We start from the raw sequence: 19,909 nt of genomic DNA, 5'->3' as shown, positions 1-19,909 counted from the left end.
AACGCATTTGTTATCGCATTATAATACTTTCAACATTAATTAATATCTACTTTAGTATGATGACATAGTGACATACTAAACGAACCAAACAAGTGGTTTTACAAATACAAAAATGAAATTTTTTAGAAGCCGGAAAATAAAGGCAAAGTAAAAGTGGGCCTTAAGAAAATATTTAGTAAATCAAGTAAGTGAGAATTAAAATAGATAAAAATTGGAAAATTCGTGGCATAACAGTATTAATTTTTCTGGAATTACTTACCCACGCTAAAATTTAAACAATATCTGTTTTTATATGAAAATTGCATAACTTTTTCTCATCAAATTGAGTGGAACCTCGTTTATATAATGCACGCTCTCTTTGTGTCCATTGCTCTGCTTAAAAAGAGGCCAAAGTTCAAGAAGATTCTGAGATATTAGAGAAAAAGTGTTTGATCATCGGAACTGAGTGGTGGAAATAGTGTCTGCTTGACAATTTGTAATTTTGCTATGCAAGTTTGTTAGTTTGTTGCTATGACTTGGATCATTGGGCTGAGTGTTTTCTGGTGTTGGGCCTTGCCCTTATACCGTGACTGCCTTCTTTTGCAAATTGAAAATTCATTGGGCCTATTGGACCTCAAGTCCAGTTAGAAGATATTTAGTTTGTTGTTTTGGGTCTTCTCATAGCTAGATTCTGGTTGCACATGCATCTACTAGCCCAATAGACTAAACTATTTGGTATGCTTTATTTAATATAATATTTAAATTATATATATAATATAATTTTTTTTATATGTTCTTTCATAATTTTTTTTAAAAAATATACTCTTATCATTCACTAATACACTTACTTTCTCTCCTTTCTAAAACTCTCACAAATACTTATATAGGTATACCATTTCTTTTTCATCTATATTTTATTAATGTCAAAATCAACTCATTAAGAATGAACAAATACTTTTAACCTGTCTTGTCTTGTCCTACTCTTGCACCACTTGGGTTTTCCCTACCCTAAAAATGTGATGAGACACTCCTAATTCGAACTCGTCTTGCCCTTTTGCCATCCTTACTATTTGGTACAAATTATCTTATACACTTATTCCAATGACCAAAATAGGACCATTTTTATTCTATAGTTAAGATTTTATTTCTTAAATATAATATTATACATAATGTAATGCTCTTTGCATTAGATACTCATTTGAATTTATAATATTTAATTTGAATTATAATATTGACCCATTTTAAATAGTGTCCTATATTTTTTTTCCATAGCTGTATTTTACAACTAATTGACTAACATATTGTGAGATATCTTCTCCATTTAAAAGGTAAGTAACCATAAAAACAGATTCCATGAGTTGAGGGATTGGGAAAAGCCTGCCATTTGGAATGTTTAAAGATAAAAATTGAAAAGTTTACAGAGCACTATGCATTAGCTTTTGATCTCTTTCAAGAAAAATTTATTAGGCCATTATGCGCGTGCAGTGAAGCTATTTAGAGGATGAGTTGGACGCTGCACGCACGAACCGCACTGCCTCCATCACCAAAACCGTCACGAACACCTTTCACCAATCTAACTCTGGCAATTGCCAATCAAAAATACAATAAAGATAGGACCTAACCCAAGAAAGAGAAAAACAATTAATCAATTGTGGATTATGGTGAGTGGTGACCATTGGACTAGCATGTCAGGCCCACCCAAATGGGGTCTTGCTCTTTTCTTTTAGCTAATGAAAGGAATATTCAGATGGTGAATGCTTCTTTTGTCTTTCTCTGTTCTTAATTAATCTTTAAATACTTTTGGCTATAATGCCAAATGCTTGTTTAATTTAATGTGCTTAAAGCAACCATAGAGATTTTATGGATGAGAAGTTTTAAAATTTAATGTGTTTTTCAGTCAAATGGAAATGTAAGAGGCCGTTTGGTTCACTAGTTTTCATGACTCAATTCTCTGTTTTCATAACTCAATTCTTAAAAATGGTGGGACCCATAACAAAATACTCGTTTGCCTGCAAAATTTTTTTGTTTTCATAACTCTGTTTTCAATACTCAATTTTCTAGTTTTTGAGTTATGAGTTGTGAAAACTGAAAACTACTGTAGGCTGTTTTCAGTTTTCAATTTTTGATTTTCTGTTTTCAGTGGCAAAGTTGTAATTCACATTTCATACCCGGTCCCACCATCTGAGGCATTCACGTGGGGCGTGCCTTTTGATACTGTCCTCAACGGCTCTCTCTTCAGCCCTTTCACCTCACAGTTCTCTCTTCACTCTTCAGAAAACAAGTTTGGGTCTCTCATCTAAAATTTCTCTCCTCTCCATTCCAGTACCACCGTTGAGAAGCTCTCACTGCCCTCACCTCCTCACACACCATTTCACGGATCCGAGCTCAGCCAACCCGCGCCGCCGTGTCACGGTAACGCAGTGCTTGACGCGCCAACCACCGAGCTCTTTCTCAGCTTTTTCCAGTGAAGTCCGAAGGTATTGTTTACAGTTGAGCTGTTTATACATCTGATTTGTTGGTAATAGCAAGGGATTTCGCATCTCTTACATCGATTCAAGGAGTTTGCTTCTCTGTTGATTTTTTTCCTTTTTTTTCTTTGTTTGACGTTTTGGGTTTTTGCATCTGATTTAACTTGTATCAACCTGTGGAATCCTGGGTTTTCAACCCGTGGTGATGTTTGGTTCTCTGATTTTTGTTCTTTGTTTGATGTTTGGGCATCTGATGTGATCTATTGAAACCTGTGGGTATGGGTTTTCAACCCGTGGTGAACCTGTATTGTGCTTGTCTGTTTTTGTTTTTTCTTTTTTTCTTTGTTTGATGTTTAGGTAAGCATCTGATTTGGGAAAATTGAAACCCGTGGTTATGGGGTGTTTTTTTTGTTTTGAATAATTTATGGAACTAAGAAATGTGTGATAAATGGTGCGATTTTTCTGGAATTTGTTATCAAAGTTCCCTCCATTTAAGTTTCTGGTAGTTATGGGGTGTTTTTTTTTGAAGAATTCACAATTAGAATTTTAATCTTTGAAACTTTGTTAAGTGAATTACACTTAGAGCAAATGTTTTAATTTTTTTTTTCAACTCACTGCATTAATTATTTTAATGTACTTAAATTGTGTCAAATGATATATCAAAAAAAAAAAAAACTGCCTCTCTAGAGCCCACTGTCTAGTCTGAAATACTTGGCCTTGCCATCTAATCAATTGTATGGTACATTACCAAATTGGTTGGGTCAGCTTGAAAATCTGGTTGATCTTGATCTAGCCTGTAACCTTCTTAATGGGACTCTCTCAGATAGTTTAGGACAACTTTCTGAGTTGGTCAATTTCGATGTTTCTTCTAAAAATTGATAGAAATTCTCACAGAATCACATTTTTCAAAGCTAACTAAGCTGAAATCTTTACACTTGGGTCCCAATTGGGTCCCTCCATTCCAACTCCAGGATCTTTGTATGGGTAATTGTCATTTGGGTACTTCAATTCCAGCTTGGCTTAAATCACAGAAGAAGCTCAAGCATCTAGACTTCTCATATGCTAGCATTTCAGGTTCCATCCCCAGCTGGTTTTGGGAAACTATTTCTAATTTAGCACTGCTAAATGTTTCTTTCAATCAACTACATGGACAGCTACCAAGTCCATTAAACGTAGCTCTCAATGCATTCATTGATTTGAGTTCCAACCTCTTTGGAGGACTTATTCCTTTTCTAGTTGGTGAGATTGAATTCCTAAGTTAATTACACATCACTTAGCTATGAGTCTCTCTTTGTTTACAGTAGTTAACGCATTTGTTTATGGGGTTTGTTAAAATTAAAAGTCCTTGGTAAAAGTTAGAACCTAGGAAAACAGGATGAGAAAAATTATAAAACAAGTATGATAACTTATAGAAGTCATAAATGGATAATTTAGTCAAAGACATAAGGTGGTCTTGTGTCATTACCTTATTTTAGGTAAAACAAGTATGATAACTTATTTTTTTAGGTAATTACCTTTTTTTTTTTTTTTTTTTTTTGAGGTAATAGATAGAACTTTATTTGATGTAAGAAACTATAATCAGGTACATGTATGGCCGTGTGTCACCAGACCAAAGATAAAACATTACAAGCAGCTTCTGAAAACATGACTCGGTGGTTGTGTGTTGCTCCTAAAATATTTTTAAATGATATCTAATTGTCAATTTTGAGTCACATTTTAGTTTTGAGTTTGTTGTTTCCTGTTGCCGTGTGTCCTATGAAATAAAGAGAAAGAGATTTGCTTTTATTTGAATTTACTGATGAATGACATTTATACTGATGAATGACATTTACTCTGAATGACATTTATTCTGACTCTGAAAGAGATTTGCTTTTCTGGATGTTTCAAAATTGTTGACCATTTTGTTATTGGATAATGTTTTTTCAACATAACATAACCCTTTATAATTACTAATGATAGCATGTACTTTCACAAATTATAGTTAATATCAGTGTTTAAAAATCGTATGAATGAATTGAGTTTCACAGGAGGTAGCAACTCATGGTAAAGAGAAAATTCTTGTTAGAGCTAATACTTAACTGTCTTTTAACATATTCATAACTGGCATATGGCATTATAGCCAAAAGTATTTAAAGATTAATTAAGAACAGAGAAAGACAAAAGAAGCATTCACCATCTGAATATTCCTTTCATTAGCTAAAAGAAAAGAGCAAGACCCCATTTGGGTGGGCCTGACATGCTAGTCCAATGGTCACCACTCACCATAATCCACAATTGATTAATTGTTTTTCTCTTTCTTGGGTTAGGTCCTATCTTTATTGTATTTTTGATTGGCAATTGCCAGAGTTAGATTGGTGAAAGGTGTTCGTGACGGTTTTGGTGATGGAGGCAGTGCGGTTCGTGCGTGCAGCGTCCAACTCATCCTCTAAATAGCTTCACTGCACGCGCATAATGGCCTAATAAATTTTTCTTGAAAGAGATCAAAAGCTAATGCATAGTGCTCTGTAAACTTTTCAATTTTTATCTTTAAACATTCCAAATGGCAGGCTTTTCCCAATCCCTCAACTCATGGAATCTGTTTTTATGGTTACTTACCTTTTAAATGGAGAAGATATCTCACAATATGTTAGTCAATTAGTTGTAAAATACAGCTATGGAAAAAAAATATAGGACACTATTTAAAATGGGTCAATATTATAATTCAAATTAAATATTATAAATTCAAATGAGTATCTAATGCAAAGAGCATTACATTATGTATAATATTATATTTAAGAAATAAAATCTTAACTATAGAATAAAAATGGTCCTATTTTGGTCATTGGAATAAGTGTATAAGATAATTTGTACCAAATAGTAAGGATGGCAAAAGGGCAAGACGAGTTCGAATTAGGAGTGTCTCATCACATTTTTAGGGTAGGGAAAACCCAAGTGGTGCAAGAGTAGGACAAGACAAGACAGGTTAAAAGTATTTGTTCATTCTTAATGAGTTGATTTTGACATTAATAAAATATAGATGAAAAAGAAATGGTATACCTATATAAGTATTTGTGAGAGTTTTAGAAAGGAGAGAAAGTAAGTGTATTAGTGAATGATAAGAGTATATTTTTTAAAAAAAATTATGAAAGAACATATAAAAAAAATTATATTATATATATAATTTAAATATTATATTAAATAAAGCATACCAAATAGTTTAGTCTATTGGGCTAGTAGATGCATGTGCAACCAGAATCTAGCTATGAGAAGACCCAAAACAACAAACTAAATATCTTCTAACTGGACTTGAGGTCCAATAGGCCCAATGAATTTTCAATTTGCAAAAGAAGGCAGTCACGGTATAAGGGCAAGGCCCAACACCAGAAAACACTCAGCCCAATGATCCAAGTGATGGCAACAAACTAACAAACTTGCATAGCAAAATTACAAATTGTCAAGCAGACACTATTTCCACCACTCAGTTCCGATGATCAAACACTTTTTCTCTAATATCTGAGAATCTTCATGAACTTAGGCCTTTATTTAAGCAGAGCAATGGACACAAAGAGAGCGTGCATTATATATACGAGGTTCCACTCAATTTGATGAGAAAAAGTTATGCAATTTTCATATAAAAACAGATATTGTTTAAATTTTAGTGTGGGTACGTAATTCCAGAAAAATTAATTTTGTTATGCCACGAATTTTCCAATTTTTATCTATTTTAATTCTCACTTACTTGATCTACTAAATATTTTCTTAAGGCCCACTTTTACTTTGCCTTTATTTTCCGGCTTCTAAAAAATTTCATTTTTGTATTTGTAAAACCACTTGTTTGGTTCGTTTAGTATGTCACTGTGTCATCATACTAAAGTAGATATTAATTAATGTTGAAAGTATTATAATGCGATAACAAATGCGTTTCATCCAAAGTGACATGCAATAAGCTCGAGTCAGCCTCCTCAAAAAAATAAACAAATAATTGAGCTAAAACTATTTACCAATCACTTCTACTAGACCCTGTAAAAATGGAAGTTTTGTGCACGTATGGTCCCACATTTTCACCTTTTCTTGACTCATTTTTAAATATGCAAAATGGATATGCAATATTTTCTTGCGGTAGTTTGCTTGCACACAAACTACATGCATTTAATTGGTCTGAAATTTAGGTAGTACATAATCTGAATTGGTCTTCTAAATTTTTAACATTGTTTACAACAACAACAACCGCACAACTTCACGGATCTTTGTAGAAATTCTAGGTTGAGAGTGATCGAACAATTTATATAAATGAGTCATCGGAGACTTTTGGTTTTTTTTGGACAATTGGTTATGGAAATCTAAGATCTATGGTTCGTTTAAAATCTGCTTATTTTGCTGAAACTGAAAACTTTTTGCTGAAAGTATGATCCCACATTTTCACCTTTTCTTGACTCATTTTTAAACATGCAAAATGGAAATGCAATATTTTATCTTGCGGTAGTTTGCTTGCACACACACTACATGCATTTAATTGATCTGAAATTTAGGTACTACATAATCTGAATTGGTTTTGTAAATTTTTAACATTGTTTACAACAGCAACAACCGCACAACTTCACGGATCTTTGTGGAAAGTCTAGGTTGAGAGTGATTGAACAATTTATATAAATGAGTTGTCAGAGACTTTTGGTTTTTGTTGGACAATTGATTATGGAAATCTAAGATCTAGGGGCTATTAGGGATCCGCTTATTTTGCTGAAATTGAAAACTTTTTGTTAAAAGTATTGTAAATAAATGGAAAAGTTAGCTGAAATAGTACAGTGAGACCAATGAATATTACCAAAAAGTGCAATAGAATCCATGAATAGTAGTAAAAATAAACTGAATAGTAAAATAAGTTGACAAAAATAATCTTTGTCAAACGGACACCTAAATTGCTTCCACGTAATCTTTAAAGGTCTAGGTGGGGTTTGGATACAAATTATCTCACGTCTGCGTTTTTTGTGTTGCGTTTTTCCCTTTTTTTTTTTTGTTCAGCTGTAGCAGAGGACAGCAACTACTGTTCATGAACAATAGCCGCACTTTTCCTACTTTTTCATCACTTTTATCACATCAGTGGGTCCCGTGTACTGTTCATGAGTCCCACAAATTTAACTTTTCAGCCACTTTTTCATTAAAAATGGGTCCTATGGCACTATTTACATATTTAAAAATTATTTTGCTACAGTATTTTCAGTTTCAGCTAAATAAGTTCTATCCAAATGAACCCCTAGTTGTTTGCATACTTTTGACATTGATTCTGGAATACATGGTTTCTGATTCACCTAATAAAGTAATTAAATGTCTGTTTGAATATTACTTATTGCTGAAAACACTGTAAAAAAATAATTTTTAAATATGTAAATAGTGTCATGTGACTCAATTTTAAAGTTGTTTTTGTTAAAAAAAAAGTACTTGCAGCTCCCGTGAACCGTGTATGGAACCCACTAAAAAAATGCATCGCTGGGAAGCACAAAACACGCTTCCCAAACGGAGGCTAAAGATGACTTCTTCATTGGCTCTCACTGTCAAATGAAGCTATCATCTCCCCGGTTCAGATTAAATTCCATTTTAAAATAAGGCATACCGGCTTTCTTAAGAGTATTAGCATCAGAGAATGCTACTCTATCCTATTTTAGCATCTTAAAAACCCACTTTATCAATTATACAATACAATTTTACAATACTCCCAGCATCTCAAACTTCTATTTTTCTATTCTACTCATTAAAATAATATTTTTACCCCATTAAAATAATATATCTCACAATCACCCTCATTTACCATACAACACAAACCCACCACCGCTGCACTACACACACCTGACACCACCACAACCAGCAACCCATAATCTATCGTCAACACCCAAAAAAAAACAAAAAACCAAAACCATCAACACCACCCTCTCCGACCATCAACACCACCAAAAAAAAAAACACAGCAACCCACGGTCAAACCGATCCATGCCGATCCATCATCGAAGCACTGATCCACGCCGATCCATCATCGAAGCACTGATCCACGCCGATCCACCATCAAACCCACCATCGAAGCTCCAATCTACGCTGATCCAAACCCACCATCAACCGATCCCAGCCCACCACCATGCCCAGATCAAACCATGAACCCAACCTAGCTCCGGTGCAAGCCTTGAATGAGAAAGAGTAATGACTGAGAGGAAGAGGGACTTCACAGAAAAAAAACACCACCATCCTGACCTTGCCATGCCGAGATCCACTATAAATAGGCCACCATTGCACACCGAGAGAAACGGGGAGTGGGAGACAGAGAGACAGAGTGGGAGTTAGGGTAAAATTCAACTTCAGCCATACCCATAGAACAACCCACAACGCCGTGACCATAACCCACAACGTCGTGACCCACAACCCACTTCAGCCATACCCACAAAACAACCACAGAACCCGTCGATCACAGCAAAAAAAAAACCCACAAAACCCGCCGATCCACCGACGTGGAGGCCCAACCACCGGCACAAAGAGAGAGACTGAGAGTTTAGAGCAATTCACTGACAGAGAGAAGGAGACGAAATGTTAGGAGAGAGATAGAGAGTTGAGAAGTCTGAGGAGAGAGAAAGAATAAATCTAATTAAAAAACCTATCCAATAGTCTATAGTGCAATTCTATCTTTAGAATTGCACTGTAGCACTATTGCAAAATTTTTTGCAATAGTTAGTGTTTACAATTCAAGATGTGGGAGGTTTTTGAGGGAAAATGCTAAATAAAGCTTAGATATGGCATTTGCAATTCCGAATGCTGATGCTCTTAGAGTTTAGATGCAAAAGTAGGATTCTAAGCATAAAGAAATGCTCACCAGAAAAGGCCTAGGGACCAATCACCTATAGGTTTTTTCTTTTTTTTTTTATTTTTTTAGAATCTACCAATCACCTCTAGAATCTAGATGTCTCTTTTTACACATTTTACTTGCATAGCTTTGAGATTTTTTTTGGAATGACAGTTAAGAGTCAACCCTTTTTTTTTTTTTTGAATAAGTCAACCCATTATTGAGACTTGAGGCAGTAGCTAAACATGAGCTGGTGAGGTCTTATTAGAGGGCCTGGTTATAGGAAAATTATTAGGTACTCCCGGAGTACCATAAATGTGTACTCCCTCCTCTCACATGAATGGTGGGTCCCACCATGAATTTAATTAGTGGGACCCATTATTCATGTGAAATGAGGAAGTACGCATTTATGGTACTCTGGAAGTACACAATAATTTTCCCTGATTACAGAGTCTACTTTTCCGCCTCTTTCACTTACACTGTTCTCAAAAAACTTCAAGCTTGCTAGATGAAAATCTTTCTCCTTCTCATTTGATTTCCATTCAGACAAGTAATACTCTTCTTCTGTCGCATTCGCCTTTTTTGATGGGCCACAAAACATCCCACCCCATTGTGGGAAATATATTAAGAATAATGGGAGGGTGCAGCATATGATCATGATACACATTAGAGTTATGCCTGTTTGTTTTGAATATTTGGATCCTCTGAAGAAAATTAGTTGAGTCACAACTGCACCCACATTTCCGCCACCTCCTGTCATACCGAAAACAACCCCCAATGACCTGAAAAATGGGATATGTAAATAAGAAACAACTTAATTGTTGAGGCTTAATAAAGAAAAGTAGACTCTTTGATGAGCCTATATAATTTTTTTTTTTTTCGATGAGCCTATATAATTGACTTGTTCAGCTGTTTATTGGATTGATAAAATGTGATGCACACGTAATAAAAAATTCCTTAGATAATTAATGTCTTTGATCTTTTGACCCAAGTGGGTTAAGGATGAACCTGGCTCTATCATTCTGGATGAAATATTTGATACAATACTTTGCTTAGCATCTTTCACACATTAGTTGCCAAGTTGGAAAAGATTTTTAATGGGTCCACAGATGCACCTGTATTTATATTGATATCAATGAAAGACAAGGCAATTATTTTACAACAAAAAACTAGATTCTAAAAGATGCAATGCCAAAGATTCAGAAATAATAGTTATTGTAGAAAACATACCTTCGAGAGACAAAAGGAACTACTCCAAATGTAAGCCCACATGCAGCTTGGGCAAACACAGAGAAAGCAATCATCACAATAATGGATCCACTTAAAGTCCCACCTGCCCCAAAATTATGCAGAAAACACCTCCCAAGGTTTGCACCACCCACAAGTTCCATAGCCTTCCCCTTATTCTAAACCTCTTTGCCACTATGTCTGAGAGAATCCCTCCTCCAGGTTGAGAGAACAGATTTGCTAATCCGAAACTTGCTGCTATTATTCCTGCAATGGAGAGATTTAGATTGAATCTATCATAAAAGTACTCTGCTATTATGTTATCCACTGCCAGTTCTACCCCAAAGCAATAACCATAAGTCAAAGCCAGAATCCATCCTCTATAATTTGTGATCCCATAATAGAAAACCCATGAAAATTTATCTCTTGCCTTCTCTCCAGATTTCTTCAGGCCATGGAAGTTCCCATCAGGCATGTCTTGAAAAAGAGCAGGTAAAAAAAAAAAAAAAGCAATTCTCCAAGCTGTAAATTTGACTACACCAATGTCATGGATGACTCCAAACCCTATGGGTATAATCAGTTGTGCTGCTCCACCACCCAGGTTTCCCCAGCCACAAGCAACACCATTGGCAGTACCAACCACTGGAGCAGAGAACTTAGAGTTCATCCAGAATTGAGTAGAGACAAAAGTTGCTAAGGAGAAGCCTGTGAAAAAACGCACTAGGAGGAAAGAGGTAGGAGATGAGGCAATGGAAGAGCATTGAACCGCTGGTGGAGCGAGGAGAATGAGAGGAGAATGAGGGAAACTGAGGCAAGGCGGGGTCTTGGGATCTAAATAGTGTGCCACCTAAGCAAAAATCATATGCAAATCATGTACTATTAATTTCTAATTACCACCGCGCATCTTTGGTGCGGTGATCATTCTATAAGTACAAGTGCTTGTAAAGTATGGAGGGCAAGGACCGAAATTCAAGGATAATAAGGATTATAATTTAGGATATAAAGTGTATATTTAAATAGTTTAAGGTATAAAGTGTAATACGGTGTATAATTTAAAATGGTAAACTGTAATCTCTTCAAATTTATTCTGTTTTGTTAGTCTGATCCAATCTTTACAGAATCAATTATGTATCTATATATTGATCTTGTATTAGAATCAATGTGAATCAAGGAAACACTTTTCCAATTCTGTTAAGATCTCTCTCAATTTCTTTGCTCTGTTTTCTTGTTTCCTTGTGTTGCTTGCATTTCTGTTCAATATAGACCAATCAGTTTTTGTGAATCTATTTTTCATTGGGTTTCTATTCTTCTTCAAATTTTCTATTATTATAGTTTGATTACTTCTTAAATTCAATGAAATTTTTCTGCCTCTAGATATAACAATTCATGCTGAATATCTATACTACTATTTAAGGGACTTCTTTATTTAGACCAAATTTTTTTTTTTTGTTCCAAAATACCCATGTGCCCTTAAATTTAAATAAAGATAAAACTTGAGAATAACATTATAAAAATATATTTCTAACCCTCGTACCTTCAAAATAGTATCCCTAAATATGGTCAATTATTGCTTCAAAAAACCCAACTGCTTTCTTAACTCCCACTGTACACCCAAAAAAAAAAAACTCACTGCCAAAGAGTCCAAGAGAAAGGAACCCACCCGTTGTTCACATCTCCCACCTTCTTCACTCCACAGATAATATTCAAATTAAACAAACCCACCGGTTATAAACTTATCATGGGCAAAGATTCTTTCTACCTCTCTCTCAGCCAATACACCTTCTTCGACAAAACTGCAATACCCAAAGGTTTGCCTTTAAGTTTTTCTTTCATATGTTTTTCTATGGTTTTGCTCCAATTATGTTAGGAGATTCCAACCGAGTTTTCCAAAAACAGTAGTTTTTAACTTTAATTCACTGTGATGTCAAATTTCAAAGATGTCCAAGAGAATCTCGTTGCAATGATGCACTAGATCTCGTTATTTCCCTTACTTTGTAATCATTTAAAAAAAAAATTGGATATTGAGATGGAAGTTTTTATAAGCTGTTGGGTAGCGTATATTGCAAAGAAGAGTGTGGAGTAATTGTATGTCACACAAAGAGATTGGTTTTGTGGTTTGTGAGGTCTTTTATAAATCTCTATGCAGACTTTATTGCATTAAAATAGTTTTTTTTTTTTGGCCACTCTCTTTTTGAGGTTGACTCATTCACAAATTTATTAGATTGCACATTGGCCAAATTGGATGGGTTTCGGTGAGAGACACTATTACTTAATTGTATGATTTCAAAGACAATTTGAAGTGGTTGTAATTTATGTGGATGTTGTTAGAAATTACCTTTATAAAACAAGGACACTAATAGAAGAGCCTTTGTGCAACCCCAAGTCTAAGAAGAATGGGTACGATTAGGTATGGTTTTCCCTTTATTTAACTTTCTTTCAATTTGTGTTTCAAAGTTTGTAACTTTAATGGATTGGTACTTTGGGTATCTATCTACGGAGGAATATGTTCAAATTAGTTGAATAGGAGGGTTTTATTGTTTTAATACTTAGGTTGGATTTTGATTTGTAATTTTTTTTTAAAGTAGACAATAATCGCTGATGATTAATTTTAGTTTTTTTCCTCTAGGTGTTTGTGTTTATCTACTATGGAGTTTGTGAGTTACCTACTATGGAATTTGTTAACTCACAGATTCTTCAATTCTTCATCCTCATCTATGACACTATTTCGTTTCTTCTCCACCTGTTTTTTTTTTTTAGCTCAAGTAATAAAGTTGTGAGAAAGCAAGATTGGTGTAATTACTTTACCTGATAGTATAAATTGATGGACCCGATAGCAATTTACTAGAAAAATATATACTAATGTGGATTTTGTTTACTCATGCACCACTAATTGTGATTTAAGAAGTGAAACCAAATTAATAGGGGTTGCTTACTGATTACAAATTTACAATAGCTTCTTTTCCTTGCATATAAACTTTTCATTTTTATTTAATATTTCAACTATTTCACATTATGTATTAATTATTTACACTTTACAGAATCCTCATATGTATGTGGTTAATACTTTATTTTTTATGTTTTCATTGTACTTTTCATTTTGCATCTATATTCTACCATGTTGATTCACTGAAATCATAGTTTAGATGTGACACAACTTATGTTTTCATGGTTTTTTAATGGGTCATAATTTGGTATATTTGCATTTAAAGGAATAAGGTAAACATACTGCAACAATGCAGCAAATAAATTTCACCAATTAGGTTCTCCTCTTACTATTTAAACGATTTTTAGCTTATTGTACATAATTTAGTAGGCCATTGTGTACAGGATGAAAATAAGCTAAGCTTGCCTGCTTTATTTTTGGGGCTAGGAGTCAAGAAATTGTCTCTTCAGGTATGATCTACATTGTCAATTTCAAGGCATGACATATAGGTAGAACCAAGTTAGTTTCTTCAATACTTCAAAAGCTGAGCAGTTGCATTCATAAACTATAATATATTTGGGTTGTTTGCATTTTTTTTAAAACAGCATATGTTTTGGTTGTTTGCAATCCCGTGAACAAACTTTATTTTTGTTAAGAAGCAGCAGTAGAAGCACAAAGTTTATTTAAAGAGATTTTTGGTATTACAATATTTTTAGCCAGCTTGCTTTAGTAACCTCACTTAGAATTACACCTGTGAACAAACTTTATTTTTGTTAAGAAGCAGCAGTAGAAGCACAAAGTTTATTTAAAGAGATTTTTGGTATTACAATATTTTTAGCCAGCTTGCTTTAGTAACCTCACTTAGAATTACACCTGTGAACAAACTTTATTTTTGTTAAGAAGCAGCAGTAGAAGCACAAAGTTTATTTAAAGAGATTTTTGGTATTACAATATTTTTAGCCAGCTTGCTTTAGTAACCTCACTTAGAATTACACCTGTGAACAAACTTTATTTTTGTTAAGAAGCAGCAGTAGAAGCACAAAGTTTATTTAAAGAGATTTTTGGTATTACAATATTTTTAGCCAGCTTGCTTTAGTAACCTCACTTAGAATTACACCTGTGAACAAACTTTATTTTTGTTAAGAAGCAGCAGTAGAAGCACAAAGTTTATTTAAAGAGATTTTTGGTATTACAATATTTTTAGCCAGCTTGCTTTAGTAACCTCACTTAGAATTACACCTGTGAACAAACTTTATTTTTGTTAAGAAGCAGCAGTAGAAGCACAAAGTTTATTTAAAGAGATTTTTGGTATTACAATATTTTTAGCCAGCTTGCTTTAGTAACCTCACTTAGAATTACACCTGTGAACAAACTTTATTTTTGTTAAGAAGCAGCAGTAGAAGCACAAAGTTTATTTAAAGAGATTTTTGGTATTACAATATTTTTAGCCAGCTTGCTTTAGTAACCTCACTTAGAATTACACCTGTGAACAAACTTTATTTTTGTTAAGAAGCAGCAGTAGAAGCACAAAGTTTATTTAAAGAGATTTTTGGTATTACAATATTTTTAGCCAGCTTGCTTTAGTAACCTCACTTAGAATTACACCTCACTTGTTTGAAATAAAAACAATTCTTCGTCGTCATCAAGCACAAAGTTTATTTAAAGAGATTTTTGGTATTACAATATTTTTAGCCAGCTTGCTTTAGTAACCTCACTTAGAATTACACCTGTGAACAAACTTTATTTTTGTTAAGAAGCAGCAGTAGAAGCACAAAGTTTATTTAAAGAGATTTTTGGTATTACAATATTTTTAGCCAGCTTGCTTTAGTAACCTCACTTAGAATTACACCTGTGAACAAACTTTATTTTTGTTAAGAAGCATAGTAGAAGCACAAAGTTTATTTAAAGAGATTTTTGATATTACAATATTTTTAACCAGCTTACTTTTGTAGCCTCACTTAGAATTACAATATTTTTTTTTTAAAATGATATAAACAAATCATATACATTTTAAAAAATAAAAATAAAAAAACCTTCTAATATGCAATTTCGTTGAACATGATCTATGTTCTTGGCAAAGAATGCGACATAAGCTACATACCCATGTAGACATAGAGACGCATACATATTTACAGTGTTATGTAATTAGGACACATCAAAAAACTCAATATGTTAGGTTACAATGATAAAGAGCCATTGCTTTCATGTAACGAAGATAAAGGATGCTTAACATATCTTGCATGGAGTTTCTCAAATTATAGTTTTTTTAATGCTTATATTGGGATTGTTTTATATAATAATTCAATTGAAAAAAATTTATATAATTATCATGCAACATGCATCCATATTAAAGAAAAAATTAAAAGTCTTCATGGTTTCGGTCCAGTATTGATCAATTTGTTTAGGAAGTTATTGAATACAAGGCATGATTTGATAAACTTATCCTGTCATGAACTGACCTTCTTAGATTGATTTTTTAAAGTTGGATTTTGTTGAATATAAGTGCACAACATCTCATTAGAATCTACAACAATTGAGTTCTTGAGGAGATTTTCTTACCATTGGTCCGTATTTTATATACTTAATCATCTAATCAAAATTAGTGTTAAAATTTGATGTCTAAATTTCTGGACTATTTACAATTTTATCTTTAGCTTCAATTGATCAACGTCTTTGTATGAAGGAGTATTGAGATTCTTTATAATAGCTTTTGTAAAAATCTTCACATGTATTTTGTAAGTAGTTTAATAGTTACGATTTCATTATGCATTTTCAATATATGTAAATTTATAAGATTCATTCGAAGGATCTTTTTTTTTTTTCCCTCCACCTAAAGGATAATACTAAATTATAGCATCATCTTCCAATCAATAAAACATTGATTACTACATAAACAAAATTGCCAAAACCAAATGATAATAACAGAATACTAGCCTCTGAGTACTCGCATGCTCAGAGGCTTTTTTATTTTTATTTTTTTTGAAAAGTTAATAATTTGCATCTATTATAATTTGAAATTAATATATTTTCCAATCACAAAAAAAATAAAATAAAAATAAAAATAAAACTTAGGGGTGTGATGAGTGTTAAGCATTTGTGGGTGAAATAATTTTTTCATCACACTCTTAGGCTTTTTTGTGTTTGGAAAATATATTAATCTCAAATTATAATAGATGCTGTAGGGACTCAATTTGGATTTGACCCAGAGTATGAATGAGTTTTCAACCCAACAAGCCCAAACAATAAATTTGTAGAGAGTGGATTGAAGGTTTAGGCGCTGGCCGTCGTTCACCAAACATGAACTCTTTTCTTTTATTAAAAAATACTTAGAACTTGTTTACAACTGGGGGGATGCTCCTCGGCCCGTGGCCGAGGAGCCCTTTTTCTTCTCCCTTTTTTTCCCCCTATCTTACTTTACTCGCTTTTCTTATATAGTCTTCATCGTCCTATCTCGTTCTTCCATCTGTTGATCATCCATTCGCCTTTCTTCTGGCCGTCCGTCCCCTCAGAGGTCTTATCAGTACTCAAGTGATTCACTCTGATCAACGTTGCCCTGCTAAGGGGTTATATCCCCATTAATGCGGCCAGAGGGGTTAGGTGAATGCATTAAGTGTGAGGGTGACAGCTTGCTCTGGGCCTGGTCTTTCCCAAAATCATCCTTGGCATGCCAAGGATGAAGAGGTCCTCGGCGTGGATCCGGAAAAGAGGCTTTCCCCAATTTTTTCTATGGTTTTGCTCCAATTATGTTAGGAGATTCCAACCGAGTTTTCCAAAAACAGTAGTTTTTAACTTTAATTCACTGTGATGTCAAATTTCAAAGATGTCCAAGAGAATCTCGTTGCAATGATGCACTAGATCTCGTTATTTCCCTTACTTTGTAATCATTTAAAAAAAAAATTGGATATTGAGATGGAAGTTTTTATAAGCTGTTGGGTAGCGTATATTGCAAAGAAGAGTGTGGAGTAATTGTATGTCACACAAAGAGATTGGTTTTGTGGTTTGTGAGGTCTTTTATAAATCTCTATGCAGACTTTATTGCATTAAAATTTTTTTTTTTTGGCCACTCTCTTTTGAGGTTGACTCATTCACAAATTTATTAGATTGCACATTGGCCAAATTGGATGGGTTTCGGTGAGAGACACTATTACTTAATTGTATGATTTCAAAGACAATTTGAAGTGGTTGTAATTTATGTGGATGTTGTTAGAAATTACCTTTATAAAACAAGGACACTAATAGAAGAGCCTTTGTGCAACCCAAAGTCTAAGAAGAATGGGTACGATTAGGTATGGTTTACCCTTTATTGAACTCTCTTTCAATTTGTGTTTCAAAGTTTGTAACTTTAATGGATTGGTACTTTGGTATCTATCTACGGAGGAATATGTTCAAATTAGTTGAATAGGAGGGTTTTATTGTTTTAATACTTAGGTTGGATTTTGATTTGTAATTTTTTTTAAAGTAGACAATAATCGCTGATGATTAATTTTAGTTTTTTTCCTCTAGGTGTTTGTGTTTATCTACTATGGAGTTTGTGAGTTACCTACTATGGAATTTGTTAACTCACAGATTCTTCAATTCTTCATCCTCATCTATGACACTATTTCGTTTCTTCTCCACATGTTTTTTTTTTTTAGCTCAAGTAATAAAGTTGTGAGAAAGCAAGATTGTGTAATTACTTTACCTGATAGTATAAATTGATGGACCCGATAGCAATTTACTAGAAAAATATATACTAATGTGGATTTTGTTTACTCATGCACCACTAATTGTGATTTAAGAAGTGAAACCAAATTAATAGGGGTTGCTTACTGATTACAAATTTACAATAGCTTCTTTTCCTTGCATATAAACTTTTCATTTTTATTTAATATTTCAACTATTTCACATTATGTATTAATTATTTACACTTTACAGAATCCTCATATGTATGTGGTTAATACTTTATTTTTTATGTTTTCATTGTACTTTTCATTTTGCATCTATATTCTACCATGTTGATTCACTGAAATCATAGTTTAGATGTGACACAACTTATGTTTTCATGGTTTTTTAATGGGTCATAATTTGGTATATTTGCATTTAAAGGAATAAGGTAAACATACTGCAACAATGCAGCAAATAAATTTCACCAATTAGGTTCTCCTCTTACTATTTAAACGATTTTTAGCTTATTGTACATAATTTAGTAGGCCATTGTGTACAGGATGAAAATAAGCTAAGCTCGCCTGCTTTATTTTTGGGGCTAGGAGTGAAGAAATTGTCTCTTCAGGTATGATCTACATTGTCAATTTCAAGGCATGACAAATAGGTAGAACCAAGTTAGTTTCTTCAATACTTCAAAAGCTGAGCAGTTGCATTGATAAACTATAATATATTTGGGTTGTTTGCATTTTTTTTAAAACAGCATATGTTTTGGTTGTTTGCAATCCCGTGAACAAACTTTATTTTTGTTAAGAAGCAGCAGTAGAAGCACAAAGTTTATTTAAAGAGATTTTTGGTATTACAATATTTTTAGCCAGCTTGCTTTAGTAACCTCACTTAGAATTACACCTGTGAACAAACTTTATTTTTGTTAAGAAGCAGCAGTAGAAGCACAAAGTTTATTTAAAGAGATTTTTGGTATTACAATATTTTTAGCCAGCTTGCTTTAGTAACCTCACTTAGAATTACACCTGTGAACAAACTTTATTTTTGTTAAGAAGCATAGTAGAAGCACAAAGTTTATTTAAAGAGATTTTTGATATTACAATATTTTTAGCCAGCTTACTTTAGTAGCCTCACTTAGAATTACAAGATTTTTTTTTTTTTTTTAAATGATATAAACAAATCATATACATTTTAAAAAATAAAAATAAAAAAACCTTCTAATATGCAATTTCGTTGAACATGATCTATGTTCTTGGCAAAGAATGCGACATAAGCTACATACCCATGTAGACATAGAGACGCATACATATTTACAGTGTTATGTAATTAGCGCACATCAAAAAACTCAATATGTTAGGTTACAATGATAAAGAGCCATTGCTTTCATGTAACGAAGATAAAGGATGCTTAACATATCTTGCATGGAGTTTCTCAAATTATAGTTTTTTTAATGCTTATGTTGGGATTGTTTTATATAATAATTCAACTGAAAATAATTTATATAATTATCATGCAACATGCATCCATATTAAAGAAAAAATTAAAAGTCTTCATGGTTTCGGTCTAGTATTGATCAATTTGTTTAGGAAGTTATTGAATACAAAGCATGATTTGATAAACTTATCCTGTCACGACCCAAATCCATGAAACATGAATTTAGATGCATGACTAACGTGCTAATCTTGCACAACTAAAAGTAAAATTAATCCAAAAATTTAAAACTCCAAAGAAACAATGCTCTTAATAAATAACCTCTTACAAAAATCTAAACTCCACAAATTGGAAATAATCTCCAAAATATAAATCATGAATTACAAAATAAGGATAACTAAAATTCTATAAGTCTTCAAGTAATATAGAATTCGC

The 19,909-nt window shown here is 33.2% G+C and overlaps 1 pseudogene; it reads right to left on the bottom strand.

Annotated features, from left to right (window-relative positions):
• Nucleotides 1–9,485: 9,485 nt before the first annotated feature.
• On the bottom strand, nucleotides 9,486–12,306 carry LOC112036152 (high affinity nitrate transporter 2.5-like; annotated as a pseudogene).
• Nucleotides 12,307–19,909: the final 7,603 nt, after the last annotated feature.

Source organism: Quercus suber, unplaced genomic scaffold (assembly GCF_002906115.3).
Source record: "Quercus suber isolate HL8 unplaced genomic scaffold, Cork oak 2.0 scaffold_404, whole genome shotgun sequence".
Lineage (NCBI taxonomy): Eukaryota > Viridiplantae > Streptophyta > Magnoliopsida > Fagales > Fagaceae > Quercus > Quercus suber.
This window is presented reverse-complemented; position numbering and strand designations above follow the sequence as displayed.